This window comes from Chiloscyllium plagiosum, unplaced genomic scaffold, assembly GCF_037043375.1.
Source record: "Chiloscyllium plagiosum isolate Xiang-an unplaced genomic scaffold, Cpla_swu_hap1 HiC_scaffold_39, whole genome shotgun sequence".
NCBI lineage: Eukaryota > Metazoa > Chordata > Chondrichthyes > Orectolobiformes > Hemiscylliidae > Chiloscyllium > Chiloscyllium plagiosum.
In genome coordinates this window covers 41,232,012-41,250,940 of record NW_028270177.1, presented here as the reverse complement: position 1 = coordinate 41,250,940, position 18,929 = coordinate 41,232,012, and the positions used below count along the sequence as shown (strand labels likewise).

At 43.9% G+C, this 18,929-nt stretch overlaps 1 protein-coding gene across 10 annotated transcripts in view; it reads right to left on the bottom strand.

Annotated features, from left to right (window-relative positions):
* The window catches only part of asb7 (ankyrin repeat and SOCS box containing 7), an 83,693-nt gene that overhangs the window by 63,383 nt on the left and 1,381 nt on the right, over positions 1-18,929 (bottom strand). For 2 of the 10 annotated variants that reach the window (XM_087981341.1, XM_087981340.1), the window contains exon 2: positions 14,676-14,787. The exons of the other annotated variants lie outside the window; for them this stretch is intronic. The gene's annotated coding sequence lies outside the window, so the exon portion shown is untranslated. The remainder of the gene's footprint in view (positions 1-14,675; positions 14,788-18,929) is intronic. 10 annotated transcript variants of the gene reach the window in all.

Sequence of the window (18,929 nt, the reverse complement as noted above, 5' to 3'; positions counted from 1 at the left end):
CCCTAGATCTTCAATCTGCCACTCCATGGAAAAGGCCATGTCTATTTACTCTATTCATGTCCCTCATGATTTTATAATCCTCTACAAGGTCACCCCTCAGCTTACAATGCACCGGGGAAAACAGCCCCAGCCTATGAGCAGCATGGTGGCTCAGTGATTAGCACTGCTGCCTCACAGCGCCAGGGACCTGGGTTTGATTCCCACCTCCGGCGACTGTCTGTATTGAGTTTGCACAATCTACCCGTGTCTGTGTGGGTTTGCTCCGGTTTCCTCCCACAATCCAAAGATGTGCAGGTCAGGTGTATTGGCCAAGCTAAATTGTCCATAGCGGTAGGTGCATTAGTCAAGGTCGAATGGGTTTGGGTGGGTTAACTCGAGAGGGTTGGTGTGGACTTGTTGGGCCGAACGGCCTGTTTCCATACTGTAGGAAATCTAATCTAATCTATTTCAGCCTCTTCCTGTAGCTCACATCCTCCAACCCTGGCAATATTCTTGTAAATCTTTTCTGAACCCTTTCAAGTTTCATAACATTCTTCCGATAGCAGGGAGACGAGAATTGGACCCAATATTCCAAAAGTGACCTAACCAACGTCCTATACAGATGCAACATGACCTCTCAACTCTTATGCTCAATGCTTTGTCCAATAAAGGAAAGCATACCAACACCTCCATCACTATCCTATCTACCTGCAACTCCACTTTCAAGGAACTATGAATCTGCACTCCAAGGTCTCGTTGTTCAACAACACTCCCCCAGGACCTTACCATTAAGTGTAGAAGTCCTGCTCTGATGTGCCTTTCCAAAATGCAGCACCTCGTATTTATCTAAACTGAACTCCATCTGCCACTCCTCAGGCCATTGGGCCATCTGTTCAAGATCCCATTGTACTCCGAGGTAAACTTCTTTGCTGTCCACCACACCTCCAATTTTGGTGTCATCTGCCAACTTACTAACTATACCTCCTATATTCACATCCAAATAATGTATATAAATGATGAGAAGCAGCGGACCCAGCACCGATCCTTGTGGCACAGTATTTCACAGGCCTCCAGTCTAAAAAGCAACCCTTCATCATGACCCTTTGTCTTCGACCTTCGAGCCACTTCTGTATCAAAATGGCTAGTGCTCCCTGTATCCTATGAGATCTAAACTTGCTAGCCAGTCTCCCATGAGGAACCTTGTCGAACACCTTACTGAAGTCCATATAGATCACATCTACCGCTCTGCCCTCATCAATCCTCTTTCTTACTTCTTCAAAAACCTTAATCATGTTCGTGAGACATTACTTCCCATGCACAAAGCCATGCTGACTCTCTAATCAGTCCTTCTCTTTCCAAATACACTTAAGTCCTATCCCTCGTGATTCCATCCAACAACTTGCCCACCATTAATGTCAGGTCTATAATTCTCTGGCTTTTCTTTACCACCTTTCTTAAATAGTGGCACGTTAGCCAATCTCCAGTCTTCTGGCACCTCACCTGTGACTATCGATGCTACACGTATCTCAAAAAAGGGCCCAGCAATCACTTGCTTAGCTTCCCAGAGTTCTAGAGTAGAAGTGATCAGGTCCTGGGGATTTATCTGCTTTTATGCGTTTCAAGACATCCAGCACCACCTCCTCTTTAATATGGACATTTTTCAAGATGTCACCATCCATTTCCCCACAGTCTATATCTTCTATGTCCTTCTTCACAGTAAACACTGATGCAAAATACTTATTTAATATCTCCCCCATCTCCAATAGTTCTACACATAGGCTGCCTTGCTGAATTCTCTCCCTAGTTATCTTTTTGTCCTTAATGTATTTATAAAAATCCCTTTGGACTCTCCTTAACTCTGTTTGCCAAAGCGATCTCATGTCCCCTTTCTGCCTTCTTGATTTCCCTCAAGTATACTCCTACTGCCTTTATACGCTTCGAAAGAAGGGCTTTTGTCCGAAACTTCGATTTTCCTGCTGCTCAGATGCTGCCTGACCTGCTGTGCTTTTCCAGCACCACTTTAATCTAGACTCGATTTCTCCTGTCTACACCTGACATATGCTTCCTTCTTTTTCTTAACCAAAACCTCAATTTCTCTCGTCTTCCAGCATCCCCTATGCCTTGCTTTCACCCGAACAGGAATATACTGTCTCTGGACTCTCGTTATCTCATTTTTGATGGCTTCCCATTTTCCGGAGATGATTAGGTCACTGCATTGTGTCTTGAGTGGCATGTGACTAGGGGTTGTCTTGTGGACATTACTGACTGTGATATAAAGATTTTGTATAAATCCCTTTACCTGTGAACATCTGCCCTCAATCGACATTTGAAAGATCTTGCCTAATATGGTCAAAATTGGCCTTTCTCCAATTTAGAACTTGAACTTTTAGATCGGGTCTATTCTTTTCCATCACTATTTTACAACTGATAGAATAATGGTGAGGTTTGAGATTCCAGAGCATAGTGCAAAATATAAAATATAATAACTGAATCTGTCTCAACCACCCTGCCTTACACCAGTTGTTAAGAGGGGAGAACCCCTACACGAAGGTCAGGACCCTGAAGTGGGTGTGGAGACTACACACACAAGGTTTGAGGCTCCAGAGCAAAAAAATGTCAGAGTCAGGAACTTCAAAGAAAAACATCGAAACAAAATTTGGTACCTGTTAAAGTTATTGCCTTTATCCCCCCACACCTCCCCTTAGAAGCACTTTTAGGACAATATGACATCACTGGGAAAAGGGAGAGAAAATGGAGCCAGTCTGCAATGATCCAAACAGTGAAATACATTGACTTCCACTTGTCCAGGTGTTTGCTGTGGGAGTCTCAGTTTCTGGGCTGTGGACTCGATTTGGTGAGTCTTTCATCTGGGGATGTGGCTGGCTTGGGCTACAGCATTTGTGGTCCCCTGTTCAGGTTTTTCCTTTTTGTAGGTGCGATTTTGTCTGGAGGGTGCGACTGGTCTTTCTTTCCTTCGCAGCCTCATTGAGTGGTGGGGTGGCGTTCCTCGCTCTGGTTTCCAGGGAGGTGAGGATGCTTTAGTGATCTATGTGCACGCATGCCAGGCGCTATGGGGTTCATGGAGCTTTGGGAATCTTGGACCAATGCTTGAATTTTTTTTTTTCTGTTCTATGGTGGTTGATTGGCAATCTGTGGACGTGATGTATTTTTGTCTGAACCCGGTGTGGATCTTTTGGGGCTACCTCCTCCATCTTTTTGACTCCTCGCTTTCCATGTCATGGATTATCACCGGGTCTCATTTGTGCTGCGGTTTCACCCCCATATTAAAATGAGAAGAATTCTGACCAGAGGATACAAAAAAAACACAGGAAACGCTGAAATTTAGGTTGTATTAATAAGTGGCCCGAAAAAGAAAGTTTCAATATAAATTGTGCCGTACTGCAAATGTTTGATATTTAAATATTTTGGTTTGTTAAAATACTGGTTCAGAAAAATATCAAAGTAATTGTTTTGCCTTATTTGAATTAGAATCATAATTCAATGTGTTTTGTGGGCAATGTAATAGGGCACATTTTGTTTTTACATTAATATTAGCAAGTTTTGAGAAGGTTTCTAGCTCAGGTTGAGGTTCTGGATGTAGGTTTGTTTGCTGAGCTGAAAGGTTCGTTTTCAGATGTTTAGTCACCATACTAGGTAACATCAGTAGCCTCCAGATGAAGCACTGGTGGTATGACCTGCTTTCTATTTATGTGCGAGGTTTCCTTGGGTTGGTGATGTCATTTCCTGTGGTGATGTAAGTTCCTGTTCTTTTTCTCAGGGATGGTAAATAGGATCCAAGTCAATGTGTTTGTTGATAGAGTTCCGGTTGGAATACCATGCTTTGAGGAATTTTTGTGCGTGTCTCTGTTTGGTTTGTCATAGAATCGGCATGTTGTCACAGTTGAAGTGGTGTCCATCCTTATCCGTATGTATGGATACTATTGAGATCGGGTCATGTCTTTTTGTGGCTAGTTGATGTTCATGTATCCTGGTGGCTAGTTTTCTGCCTGTTTGTCCAATGTAGTGTTTGTTACAGTTCTAGCACGGTAAATGACATTAGTTTTGCTTGTTGTTTGCACAGATTCTTTAAAGTTCATTAGCTGCTGTTTTAGTGTGTTGGTGGGTTTGTGGGCTACCATGATGCCAACAGGTCTGAATAGTCTGTCAGTCAGTTCTGAGATGTCTTTGATGTAGGGGAGAGTGGTTAGGGTTTTTAGACATGTTTTGTCTGCTTGTTTGGGTTTGTTGCTGAGAAATCAGTAGACTGCGCTCATTTGGTATCCGTTCTTTTTGAATACACTGTATAGGTGATTTTCCTCTGCTCTGCATAGTTCCTCTGTGCTACAGTGTGTTGGCTCATTGAAGTAATGTTTAATGCAGTTTCGTTTGTGGGTGTTGGGGTAATTGCTTCTGTAGTTCAGTATTTGGTCCATATATGTTGTTTTCCTGTAGATGCAGGTTTGAAGTTCCCCATTCGCTGTTGGCTCTATTGCGACATCTAGAAATGGCAATTGGTTGTCGTTTTCCTCCTCTTTAGTGAATTTTATGCCAGTAAGGGTATTATTGATAGTCTTGAAGGTTTCCTCCGATTTGTTTCGTTTAGTGATGACAAAGGTGTCATCCATGTCGTGGAGCCAAAGTTTGTGTTGGATGGTTGGCAGAGCTGTTTGTTCGAGTCTCTGCAATACTGCCTCTGCTAAGAACCCTGATATTGGAGATCCCATGGGTGTTCTGTTGGGCATAAAAGTGCATAAATCCTTAATTCTTGATGAACGTATCCCAAGCTGCTTTGGGAGGTGAGGAAGGAGATTGTTTGGGCTCTGGTGGAGATATTTAATGCTTTGCGAACCACAAGTGAACTGCCAGATGATTGGAGGATAGCTAACGTGGTTCTTTTTCACCAGAAGAGCAACAGGGGTAGGCCAAGAAATTACAGACCAGTTAGTCTGAAGTCAGTAGTGGGAAAATTATAGGAGAATGTTCTGAGGGACAGGATTAATCAACATTTGGTTAGGCTTGGAGTGATCAGGGATAGTCAGCAGATTTTATTTTGTCGGGAGATCCTGTCTGATTAATTTAATTGTGTCTTTTAGAAAGGTGACTAAATATATTGTTGAGGAAAGTGCAGTTGATGTGGGTTACATGGACTTCAGTAAGTTCTTTGACAAGGTGCCACATTGAAGTCTAGCCCAAAAGGTAAGAGCCCACAGGATCCAAGCAAGTTTGCAGACTGGATACAAAATTGGCTTGCAAATAGGAGGAAAAAGACAATAAGATCATAAGACCATAAGACATAGGAGCGGAAGTAAGGCCATTCGGCCCATCGAGTCCACTCTGCCATTCAATCATGGCTGATGGGCATTTCAACTCCACTTACCCGCATTCTCCCCGGAGCCCTGAATTCCTTGTGACATCAAGAATTTATCAATTTCTGCCTTGAAGACATTTAGCGTCCCAACCTCCACTGCACTCTGCGGCAATGTATTTCACAGGCCCACCACTCTCTGGCTGAAGAAATGTCTCCGCATTTCTGTTCTGAATTTACCCCCTCTAATTCTAAGGCTGTGTCCACGGGTCCTAGTCTCCTCACCTAACGGAAACAATTTCCTAGCGTCCACCCTCTCCACAATGATGGAGGGCTGCTCTTTGATTGTAAGTCTGTGACCAGCAGTGTAGCACAGGCTTGGTGCTGGAAGCCTTGCAGTTTGTTATGTATATTAATGACATTTTTAAAAAATTCATTCTAGGGACATGGGCATCACTGGCTAGGCTAGCATTTATGACCTATCCCTATCTGGCCTGAGGGCAGTTACGAGTCAAGTACACCGCTGCGAATCTGGCGTCACTTGTCGGCCAGACCAGGTAATGATGGCCATTTCCTTCTATCAAGGACATTCGTGATCCAGATGGGTTTTTCCTGACAATTGACAATGGATTCGTAGTCAGCGTTAGATTCCTAATTCCAGATTTTTTTTAATTGAATTCAACTTCCACTATCTGCCATGGCAGGATTTGAACCTAGGTCCCGCAGAACATTGCCTGGGTCTCTGGATTAACAGTCCACCAATAATACAATTAGGCTTCACCTACTCTGCATGTGAATGTAGAAGGTATATAGAGGAAACTCGACTATCTGAATATCAATTATCCAAAAATCGGATTATCCAAAGGAGATCTCGAGGTCCCGATAGAAACATTACATCAAAGAGCTTTTTCAACCCTGATCATGTCTTTTGTTTACAATGATTAAAAACGATCTCTGCTTACTGAAATGCTACCGAGAACAGTCCTGGACATGGGAGCCCAGGCACCGTCTCCAAATGACTGACTGCCCACCTTCTCTCCCTCTCCCCACACTCACACTGGAGTTTGACACAGGAGTGAACCCTAAACCCCGCTTCCCAGATATTCTCTCTAACATTATCCTGTACAGGGCAGAGGTGGAACTTGACAAAAGGTTGCTGTAAAAAGTTGTGCGTGGGGCTGTCAGTCTGTGTCTGTCTGTCTGTGCTGTTTGGAGACTTACCCCACAAAGGCAGCAGCAGTCTTACTGTTGGTGTCCATACCAGCAGCCTTGGAGGGAGAGGGGGGGCTGACGGGAGTGGGGGAGTGGACGGGGTGGGGGCTGACAGGGCGTGGGGGCAGGTGGAGGGTGGTGTTGGACAGGGTTGGGAGGCAGGTAGGGGGCAGAGGCTCACGCACGGTGTGCTAGCGCCTGGTCTCCTGAATAGGGAGTGGACTTAACAGAAAACTCTGAGCCCCAGAGGTAAGGCATTGAATGAATTAACCGAATAATCAATTATCTGAATGAAATAGTGCCCGTCCATCTCATTCGGATAATTGAGGTTCCTCTATAATTACTAAGTTTGCAAATGACACAATTGCTGTTGTTGCTAGTGAAGATGATAATCTCAAATATTCTGATAATGATCAGCTGCTAAATTAAGTAGAGCAATGGCAGATGAATTTTAATCCTGATAAATGCAAGGTGATGCATTTTGGAAGGTTTATATAGGGAAAGACATACACAATTAACATTCTGAGAAACAAAGGGACGTTTGTGTACAAGTCCATAGATCTCTCAACACTTCAGCGCAAGTAGACAGAGTAGTAAAGAAGGCATACAGGATGCTTGCCTTTATTAACTGGGGCATAAAGTGTACAAGCAAGGAAGTCTTGTGACAACTTTATCAACATTAGTTTGGACACAGAAGGAATACTGTGTGCAACTCTGGTTGCCATGCTATCAGAAGACGTGATTCCACAAAAGACTACGCAAAAGTGATTCACCAGTATGTTGCCGAGGATAAAAAGTCTCAGTTATGAGGACAGACCGGATAGGATGCGTTTGTTTTCCAAGGGGTGGAGGAGATTGCTGCGGGGATATGATGAGAATTGAGAAGCACAGACTGGGTAGATCGCAAGAATCTGTTCCCCAAGGTAGATGTGTTTAAGACGTGAGGGCACAAAATTAAGATGAGGAGTACATGGTTTGGAGAGATTCCAAGGAAACCTTTTTTCACCCAGAGGACATTAAAAATATGAAACGGGCTACCTGAGAGGATTGATGGAAACAGGTATTCAAAACATTTGAGAAACATCTGGACAAGCACTGAAAATGCCAGGACATAGTAGGCTATGGAGCAAGTATACAAAAGTAGGTTTAGTATAGCTTGGCATTTGTTGGTTGACACAGTCGGCTGTGAGACTTTTGACCTCCTATTAACCTGCCCATATTAATTGAGGCTCAGAGTGTAAGAGCGGGGAGGTTATCTTACCATGGGATTGAGGGCGATTTAGCGGTTTACATCAGAAATTGGCCAGGTGAAAGAAGACAGAGGGTGGTGGTTGATCGGAAATGTTCATCCTGGAGTTCAGTTACTAGTGGCGTACCACAAGGGTCAGTTTTGGGTCCACTGCTGTTTATCATTTTTATAAACAACCTGGATGAGGATGTAGAAAGACGGGTTAGTAAATTTGTGGATGATACTAAGGTTGGTACAGTAGTGGATTGTGCCAAAGGATGTTGCAGGTTACAGAGGGGCAGAGATAAGCTGCAGATCTGAGCGGAGAGGTGGCAAATGAAATTTAATGCAGAAAAGTATGAGGTGATTCAGTTTAGAAGGAGTAACAGGACTGCAGAGTACTGGGCTAATGGTAAGATTCTTGGTAGTGTAGACGAGCAGAGAGATCTCAATGTCCATGTACTTACATCCCTCAAAGTTGCCACCCAGGTTGATAGGACTGTTAATAAGGCATACGATATGTTAGCTTTTATTAGTAGAGGGATCGAGTTTTGGAACCATGAGGTCACGCTGCAGCTGTAGCTCTTGTGCAGCCGCACTTGGAGTATTGCATGCAGTTCTGGTCACCGCATTACAGGAAGAATGTGAAAGCTTTGGAAGGGATTCATAGGGGATTTACTAGAATGTTTCCTGGTATGAAGGGAAGGTCTTATGAGGAAAGGCTGAGGTATTGAGGCTGTTTTTGTTAGAGAGAAGGTTGAGGGGTGACTTAAGTGAGATATATAAGATAATCAGAAGGTTAGATCAGATGGACAGTGAGAGCCTTTTCTCCAAGGATTGGTGATGGCTAGCATGAGGGGGGCGTAACTTCACATTGAGGGGTGACAGATATAGGACAGATGTCAGAGGTAGTTTCTTTACTCAGAGAATAGTAGGGGCATGGAACGTACTGCCTGCAACAGTAGTAGACTCACCAACTTTACGGGCATTTAAATGGTCACTGGATAGGCAAATGGACGAGAATGGAATAGTGTAGGTTAAATGGGCTTCAGATTGGTTCCACAAGGCAGCGCAACATTGAGGGCTGAAACGCCTGTTCTGCACAGAAATGCTCTGTGTCCCTTTTTATCTAAAAACTTCCTTGCCTCAAGGAGACTCTGTCCTTTTTTTTCAGAGGGGCAATAAACCGGGTCAGGCTCCAATCAGTTTGGTTTGGTGCAGAGATGAAAAGGATTTTGAGAGGCCTTCTGTTTATATGTCAACAGATGAGACTTCAGGCCAAAGTGGTCATATTTTTAGAAGTGATTGGTATAATGAAAAGAGTGTGGTCAGGTGTCTAGCTGAGCTGAACTGTTTTAGTTCAGTCTTGAGCTGGTTGGAAATTCAGCAGGGGGCTGTGTGGAAACTCACTCTCTTTCTGCCCTTCAACTTTAACCTTTAAGCACGTGGTCCATTTATACAGGTTATTAAAGGGAGTTTGCTAATTCGGAATGATGAGTATATTCAGAACAGCATAATTAAGTCTAGATGGATAGGTTGAGTTCTATCGGGATTGTTTATTCTGTTCTTGGTTATTCACAAAGTTACACAATGAAACACATTTTGTCTGTTTTAAAATCTAGTAGTCAACCTTGCTATCTTACTCCGGGTAATTGCAAAGTTATGGTTTGGGGCTACCTGCTTAGGGACGTCTTGAGTGGTCTGGCCTAGTCCATAACATACATTATTTTTAAACAGTATAAAACATGGGTGAAGCCACAGCTAGAGTATTGTGTTCAGTTCTGGAATCCATATTATTGGAGGCATGCGATTGTGCGCAGAGCAGATGTACCAAGATGTTGCCTGGGCTGGGGAATTTTAGTCATGAAGTCAGATTGGATGGATTGGAGTTGTTCTCCTTGGAGCAGAGGAGACTGAGTGGTTGTGCAGACAGCATGATTGAAACATGTAAAATTGAAGAGCATAGATTGGACAGACAGGAAGAAACGTTTTCCCTTGGTGGAAGAATCAATGATCATATGCATAGATAAGGTGAGCAGCAGGAGGTTTAGCGAGGATGCAAGCAATTTTATTTTCCCTCAGAGGATGGTAAGAATCTGGAATGCAACCAGTAAGGGTGGTCAAAACTGAAATCCTCATAGCATTTAAATATTGAGATGAACACGTAGAGTGTCATGGCCGACAGGGCTACAGGCCAAGTGGACAGGGAGAACTAGCCATTTGGATACACAACTGGCTCAAAGGTAGAAGACAGAGGGTGGTGGTGGAGGGTTGTTTTTCAGACTGGTGGCCTGTGACCAATGGAGTGCCACAAGGATCGGTGCTGGGTCCTCAACTTTTCGTTGTTTATATAAATGATTTGGATGCGAGCATAAGAGGTACAGTTAATAAGTTTGCAGATGATACCAAAATTGGAGGTGTAGTGGACAGCGAAGGAGGTTACCTCAGATTACAACAGTATCCCGACCAGATGGGCCAATGGACTGAGAGGTGGCTGGTGGAGTTTAATTCAGATAAATGAGAGGTGCTGCATTTTGGGAAAGCAAATCTTAGCAAGACGTATACACTTAATGGTAAGGTCCGAGTGTTGCTGAACAAAGAGACCTTGGAGTGCAGGTTCATAGCTCCTTGAAAGTGGAGTCGCAGGTAGATTAGATAGCGAAGGTGGTGTTTGGTATGCTTTCCTTTATTGGTCAGAGTATTGAGTACAGGAGTTGGGAGGTCATGTTGCGGCTGTACAGGACATTGGTTAGACCACTGTTGGAATATTGCGTGCAATTCTGGTCTCCTTCCTACTGGAAAGATGTTGTGAAACTTGAAAGGGTTCAGAAAAGATTTACAAGGATGTTGCCAGGGTTGGAGGAGTTGAACATAGAACATAGAAGAATACAGCGCAGTACAGGCCCTTTGGCCCTCGATGTTGCGCCGATCCAAGCCCACCTAACCTATACTAACCCACTATCCTCCATATACCTATCCAATGCCCGCTTAAATGCCCATAAAGAGGGAGAGTCCACCACTGCTACTGGCAGGGCATTCCATGAACTTACGACTCGCTGAGTGAAGAACCTACCCCTAACTTCAGTCCTATATCTACCCCCCCTTAATTTAAAGCTATGCCCCCTTGTAATACCCGACTCCATACGCGGGAAAAGGTTCACACTGTCAACCCTATCTAACCCCCTAATCATCTTGTACACCTCAATCAAGTCACCCCAAACCTTCTTTTCTCTAATGAAAACAGCCCCAAGTGTCTCAGTCTTTCCTCATACGATCTTCCTTCCATACCAGGCAATATCCTGGTAAACCTCCTCTGCACCCGTTCCAGTGCCTCCACATCCTTCCTATAGTATGGCGACCAAAACTGCACACAATATTCCAGATGCGGCCGCACCAGAGTCTTATACAACTGCATCATGACCTCAGGACTCCGGAACTCAATTCCTCTACCAATAAAAGCCAGTACGCCATATGCCTTCCTCACCGCACTATTTACCTGGGTGGCAACTTTCAGAGATCTGTGTACATGGACACCAAGATCCCTCTGCTCATCCACACTACCAAGTATCCGACCATTAGCCCAGTACCCCATCTTTTTGTTATTCTTCCCAAAGTGAATCACCTCACACTTAGCTACATTGAATTCCATTTGCCACCTTTCTGCCCAGCTCTGCAGCTTCTCTATATCCTGCTGTAACCTGCCACATCCTTCCTCACTGTCAACAACTCCTCCGACTTTCGTATCATCCGCAAACTTGCTCACCCAACCTTCTAACCCCTCTTCCAGGTCATTTATAAAAATGACAAACAGCAATGGTCCCAAAACAGATCCTTGCGGAACACCGCTAGTGACGGCACTCCATGAAGAAACTTTGCCATCAACTACTACCCTCTGTCTTCTTCCATCCAGCCAATTCCTAATCCAAACCTCCAACTCACCCTCAATGCCATATCTCCGTATTTTCTGCAGTAGCCTACCATGGGGAACCTTATCAAACGCCTTACTAAAATCCATATATACCACATCTACCGCTTTCCCCTCATCAACCTCCTTCGTCACCTTTTCAAAGAATTCAATAAGGTTTGTGAGGCACGACCTGCCCTTCACAAAACCATGCTGACTATCCTTGATCACATTATTCCTATCCAGATGTGCATAAATCCTATCCCTTACAATTCTCTCTAAGACTTTGCCCACAACAGAAGTGAGACTCACCGGCCTATAGTTACTAGGGTTATCCCTCCTCCCCTTTTTGAACAAGGGAACCACATTTGCTATCCTCCAGTCTTCTGGCACTACTCCTGTAGACAAAGAGGACATAAAAATCAAGGCCAATGGCTCTGCAATCTCCTCCCTTGCTTCCCAGAGAATCCTAGGATAAATGCCATCAGGCCCAGGGGACTTATCTATTTTCACCTTTTCCAGGATTTCCAACACCTCTTCTCTACATACCTCAAAGCCATCCATTCTACTTATTTGTGACTCAGTATTCACATCGACGACAATGCCCTGTTCCTGAGTAAATACTGAAGAAAAGTATTCATTCAGTGTCTCCCCAATCTCTTCCGCCTCCACACGCAACTTCCCACTACTATCCTTGACTAGACCTATTCCTACCCTAGTCATTCTTTTATTCCTAACATACCTATAGAAAGCCTTAGGGTTTTCCCTAATCCTACCGACTAAGGACCTTTCATGTCCCCTCCTTGCTGCTCTTAGCTCTCTCTTCAGGTCCTTCCAGGCTACCCTATAACTCTCAATCGCCCCAATTGAACCTTCACGTCTCATCTTGAGATAGGCCGCCCTCTTCCATTTAACAAGGGATTCCAATTCCTTATTAAACCACGGCTCCCTCGCACGACTCTTTCCTCCCTGCCTGACAGGTACATAATTATCAAGGACACTCAATAGTTGCTCCTTGAACAAGCTCCACATATCATTTACACTCTTGCCTTGGAGTCTACTTTTCCAAGCCACACATCCTAAGTCATGCCTCACCGCATCATAATTTCCCTGACCCCAGCTATAACTCTTGCCCTGTAGTACACACTTATCCCTCTCCATCACGAGAGTAAAAATCACCGAATTATGGTCACTATCCCCAAAGTGCTCACCTACCTCTAATTCTAACACCTGGCCTGGTTCGTTACCCAGAACCAAATCCAGTATGGCCTCACCTCTTGTTGGCCTGTCTACATATTGTGTCAGGAAACTCTCCTGCACACATTGAACAAACACTGACCCATCTAACGAACTTGAGCTATAGCTTTCCCAATCAATATCAGGAAAGTTAAAGTCCCCCATAACAACCACCCTATTACTGTCACTCATCTCCTGAATCACCTTCCCTATCCTTTCTTCAATGATTCTAGGACTATTCGGAGGCCTGTAAAAGACTCCTAACAGGGTGACCTCACCTTTCCTATTCCTAACCTCAGCCCAAACTACCTCAGATGGCAAGTCCTCATCCATCGTCCTTTCCACCACTGTAATACTATCTTTGACAAGCAATGCCACACCTCCCCCTCTTTTACCCCCACCTCTGACCCTACTAAAACATTTAAATCCTGGAACCTGCAACAGCCAATCCTGTCCCTGTTCTAGCCATAGGGAGCTATAGGGAGAGGCTACACAGGCTGGGGTTTTTTTTCCCTGGAGCGTCAGAGGCTGAGGGGTCACCTTATAGAGGTTTACAAAATTATGAGGGGCATGGATAGGATAAATAGACAAAGTGTTTTCCCTGGAGTGGGGAAGTCCAGAACGAGAGGGCATAGACTTAGGGTGAGAGGGGGAAGATATAAAAGAGACCTAAGGGGCAACTTTTTCACGCAGAGGGTGGTACGTGTATGAAATGAGCTGCCAGAGGAAGTGATGGAGGCTCGTACAATTGCAACATTTAAGAGGCATAATGGATGGGTATATGAATAGGAAGGGTTTGGAGGAATATGGGCCGGGTGCTGGCAGGTGGGAGTAGATTGGGCTGGGATATCTGGTCAGCATGGACAGGTTGGACCGAAGGGTATGTTTCCATGCTGTACATCTCTATGACTCTAAGTGCTAGAAAGTGTGTTAGAAACATTAGGTTTTAAAAAAACCCAAAGAAATGAAGATGCTGGAAATTAGCAACAAAAACAGCTGGTCTGGTAGCATCTGTGGAGAGAAAACATATCTGGTCCAGTGAGTCGTCTTCTGAACTGGACCCATTTGGAAGCAGGCCATTCAGCCCATCAAGTCCACATCAACACTCTGAACAGCATCTCACCCAAATCCTACCCTACCCCTCTAACACTACATTGCCCATGGCTAATCCATCCAGCCTGCACATTACTGGACACAATGGGCAATTTAGCATAGCTAATCCACCTAACCTACACAATTTCAGACTGTGGGAGGAAATGCTCGCAGACATGAGGAAAATGTGCAAAGTCCTGAAAGCTGGAATCGAACCCATGTCGTTGCTGCAGTGAGGCCTATCAGTTCTAACCACTGAGCCACCTTGCCATTTTGGACAAGAGACACAGGACAGCATGAGGAAGAATGTTTAAAAGCAGCATAGTTATGACTGTGAACTTGTCCATGATGAAGTGGAAACGGTGACGACCAATGATTTTTCATGAAATAGTGGTTCGCATTCAAGGGAAAAAACTTGCCTGGCTACAGGGATAGGTTGGGTGATCTAAACTGACTGATTACTCTACAGAGAGCTGGCAAGGACTCAATGAGACTAGACTGAGTGATCTTCTTCCATGCTTTTATGACTTGGAATCCAAAATCATAAGTTCAGGAGATATACAATTATTGTGCTGTGCCTCATTTTCATCTTGACACAAGAATGCAATTTGAGTGTTGACAATGCGAGAACATCACTTTGAAAAGAACTGTCTCATCAAATCAAATCAAATTAAAGTTGTGAAACAAACAAGAGGAGAAAACAGGTCATCAGCACTTACCAAAGAAAAAGGCCAGGCTAACATGTCAGATGTAAACCCTGCTCAATTCTTTCCACAGACCTGTGTACTTCTAGCATCTGCACTTAGTTGCAGACTCCTGACATTTTCACATCTATATTAATGAAGGTAAAGTAATCACTGGCTTAAAACACTCATGCAGGTGAACACTGTGGTTTTTTGAAAAAAAGCAAACTGAACTATTAAGTGCACATGTAAAGGGACAGGGCTGGAAGGAATAATGAAGCAGAGCAGGCGGGGGAAGAAAGAGAGTTCTGTTGGTGGACGGTGGTTGCAGAGGGAAGGGGTGGGAGGAGGGGGTGGAGGAGGAGGGGAGAGGGGAGAGACTGCCAGCAGGGCAGGCAAATGAAGAGATGGAACATTGAAATTTGCAACACAAATCCATCCAGCCCCCTGAGCTGGACTATCATTTAATAAGCTGACCTCAGTATCATCTCAAATTCACATTTTCACCTAAATCTTTCATCCCCTTGCCATCCTTAACTTGAAATTATTCAGACTCTGCTTCTTAATGTTTGAGTCTGGTGGCTTGTAATGTTAACTCCACTTTCTTCTCACAGATGCTGCCAGACCTGCTGTGTTTCTCCAGGAATTTTTCATTTTGCTTCAGATCTCCAGCATCTGCAGTTCTTTGTTTTATAATTCCTGGAATGGATGGTTTGTCCAATGAGGGAAGGTTAGACAGGTTTCAGTCGCGTTTAAAAGAGCAAGTGGCATGATTGAAAATTTAACCACGAGTTTTGACAGGGTAGATGTGGAGTGCATGTTTCATCTTGGGGAAACTGGATGTCTCTATTAAGACATAATAAAGGTGAAACAGTTTATTTTCACTGAGGGTCATGAGTATTTGGAACGCTTTTCCTGAAAGATGTAGGAAGCAGAGCCTGAATAATTTCAAGGTAAGGACGAATGCTGCCAGATCTGCCGAGTTTCCTTAGCACCTTGTTTTCATTCCAGATATTTTTTAAGTTGTTATAAAGTGTTTAGTAATCACACTTCAGAATTTGAATACCAAACAAGCTAATTACATATTGTACCCAGATATAGCCTTTTCAGTTTTATGAACTAGAACACTCAGATCCCTGTGCATCCTCTGACCATTTCGAAACTATGCTTCGTTTTTATTCGTGTAAAGAGATGGTTTCTCACACTATACTCCATTTGACAGCTCTTTGCATACTTACTTAACCTATCATATCTCAAATACTTCCTGTCTGTAAGACAGTGAAGCATAGATGTCAACTCACTGAATCAAATTAAGTGAGGTAGTCTGGATTGGAAAGGACAGTCTTTAGGTCAGCATGGACAAGATGGGCCAAATGGCTCTCTTCTGTGTATCATCTCCTTAGTCATATGGTTCTGCATCTTCTGAACTGCTTCTGACGCATTTATACCGGATCCTTAAATACTTTACGTAGTACTGTAGCAGGTCACCAGAGGTAGCCTCACTAATGCCCTATTTAATTGAAACCTCCCAACTACTGTGTTCAATATCACTTGCAATAAAGTATAGCATGCTATTTAGCTTGCCTGATTACTTGCTATACCCAGATATAGCCTTCTCAGTTTTTGAACATAGAACATTAACAGGGCAGTAAAGGTCCTTTGGCCCTCGATGGTTCCACGGCACAACAATCTGAAGCCTATCTATCCTACACTATCCATTTTCATCCATATGTTTATCCAATGACCATTTAAATGCCCTTAATGTTGGCGAGTCTATTACTGTTGCAGGCAAGGCATTTCATGCCCCTACTACTCGGAGTAAACAAATTACCTCTGACATCTGACCTATATCTATCACCCTTCAATTCGAAGCCATGTCCCATCGTGCTAGCCATCACAATCCTTGGAAAAAGGCTCTCACTGTCCACCCTATCTAACCCTCTGATTATCTTATGTCTCTATTAAGTCACCTCTCAAACTTCTTCTAATGAAGATAGCCTCATGTCCCTCAGCCTTTCCTCATAAGACCTTCCCTCCATACCGGGCAACATTCTAGTAAATCGTCTCTGCACCCTCACACATCCTTCCTATTATGCAGTGACCAGAACTGTATGCAATACTCCAAGTGCGGCCACACCAGAGTTTTGTACAGCTGCAGCATGACCACATGGCTCCAAAACTCAATCCCTCTTAATAAGCCTATTAATCTGGGATCTATGTACATGGACACAAGATCTCTCTGCTCATCTACACTGCCAAAATCTTACCATCAGCCCGGTACTCTGTATTTCTGTTACTCCTTCCAAAGTGAATCAATTCACATGTTTCCGCATTGAACTCCATTTGCTAACTCTCAGCTCAGCTCTGCAGCTTATCTATGTCCCTCTGTAATCTGCACATCCTTCAGCACTATCCACAACTCCACCAACATTGGTGTCGTTCACAAATTTACTAACCCATCCTTCTACACCCTCATCCAGGTCATTTATCAAAATGACAAACAGCAGTGGACCCAAAACAGATCCTTGCGGTACACCACTTAGTAACTAGAACTCCAGGATGAACATTCCTATCAACCATCCCCCTCTGTCTTTGTTCAGCTAGCCAATTTCTGATGTAGACCACTAAATCACCCTCAATCCCATGCCTCCATATTTTGTGCAACAGCCTACTGTGGGGAACCTTATCAAATGTTTTACTGAAATTCATATACACCACATCAACTGCTTTACCCTCACCCACCTGTTTAGTCACAATCTCAATAAGGTTTGTGAGGCACGACCTACCTTCACAAAACCATGTTGACTATCCCTAACCAACTTGTTCCCCTCGAGATGATTATAAATCCTATCTCTTATAACCTTTACCCACACTGAAGTAAGGCTCACAGATCCATAATTACCAGGGTTGTCTTTACTCCCCTTCTTGAGTAAGGGGACAACATTTGCTCTCCTCCAGACTTCTGGCACTATTCCTCTAGACAATGACGACAAAGATCAAAGCCAAAGGCTCTGCAATCTCCTCCCGGGCTTCCCAGAGATTCCTAGGATAAATCCCAACTGGCCCAGAGGTCTTACCTATTTTCACAATCTCCAGAATTGCTAACACCTCCTCCTTGTGAACGTCAACCCCATCTAGTCTAGAAGCCTGTTTGTCAGTATTTGCGATAAGATTGGAGGTGTAATGGACAGCGAACAAAGTTATCTCAGATTACAATGGGATCTTAATCAGATGGGCCAATGGGCTGAGAAGTGACAGATGGAGTTTAATTTAGATAAATGTGAGGTGCTGCATTTTGAGAGAGCAAATCTTAGCAGGATTTATACACTTCATGGTAAGGTCCTAGGGAGTGTTGCTGAACAAAGAGTCCTTGGAGTGCAGATTCATAGCTCCATGAAAGTGTCGTCACAGGTAGATAGGATAGTGAAGGCGACATTTGGTATGCTTTCCGTTATTGGTCAGAGTATTGAGTACAGGAGTTGGAAGGGCATGTTGCAGCTGTACAGGACATTGGTTAGGCCACTATTGGAATACTGTGTGTAATGTGATCTCCCTGCTATAGAAAAGATGTTGTGAAACTTGAAAGAGTTTGGAAAAGATTTACAAAGATTTGCCAGGGTTGGAGGATTTAAGCTATCGGGAGTGTTTGAATTGGCTAGGGCTGTTTTCCCTGAAGCATCGGAGACTGAGGGGTGACCTTAAAGAGATTTAGGGTGAGAAGGGAATGATAAAAAAAAAAGACATAAGGGGCAACCTTTTCACGCAGAAGGTGGTACGTGTACGGAATGAGCTGCCAGAGGAAATGGTGGAGGCTGGTACAATTACAACATTTAAAAGGCATCTGGATGGGTATATGAGTAGGAGGGGTTTGGAGGGATATGGACCAGGTGTTGGCTAGATTGAGTTGGGATATCAGGTCAGCACGGACACGTTGGACCAAAGGGTCTGTTTCCGTACACCTGCTGTACATCTATGACTGTATGACTCTATAACATTGTCTTTTTCCAGTGTGAATTCTGACGAAAAGTATTCATTTAGCATGTTCCCTATCTCCTCGGACTCCATGCACAACTTCCCACAACTATCCTTGTTTGGCCCTAATCTTTCTCTCATCATTCTTTTGTTCCTGATATACACCTATAGAAAGTTTTAGGGTTTTGCTTGATCCTATCCACCAACGACTTCTCATGTCCCCTCCTGACTCTTAGCTCTCTCTCTAGGTCTTTCCTGGCTAACTTGTAACTCTCAAGTGCCCTAATTGAGCCTTTGCATCTCATCCTAATGTAAGCA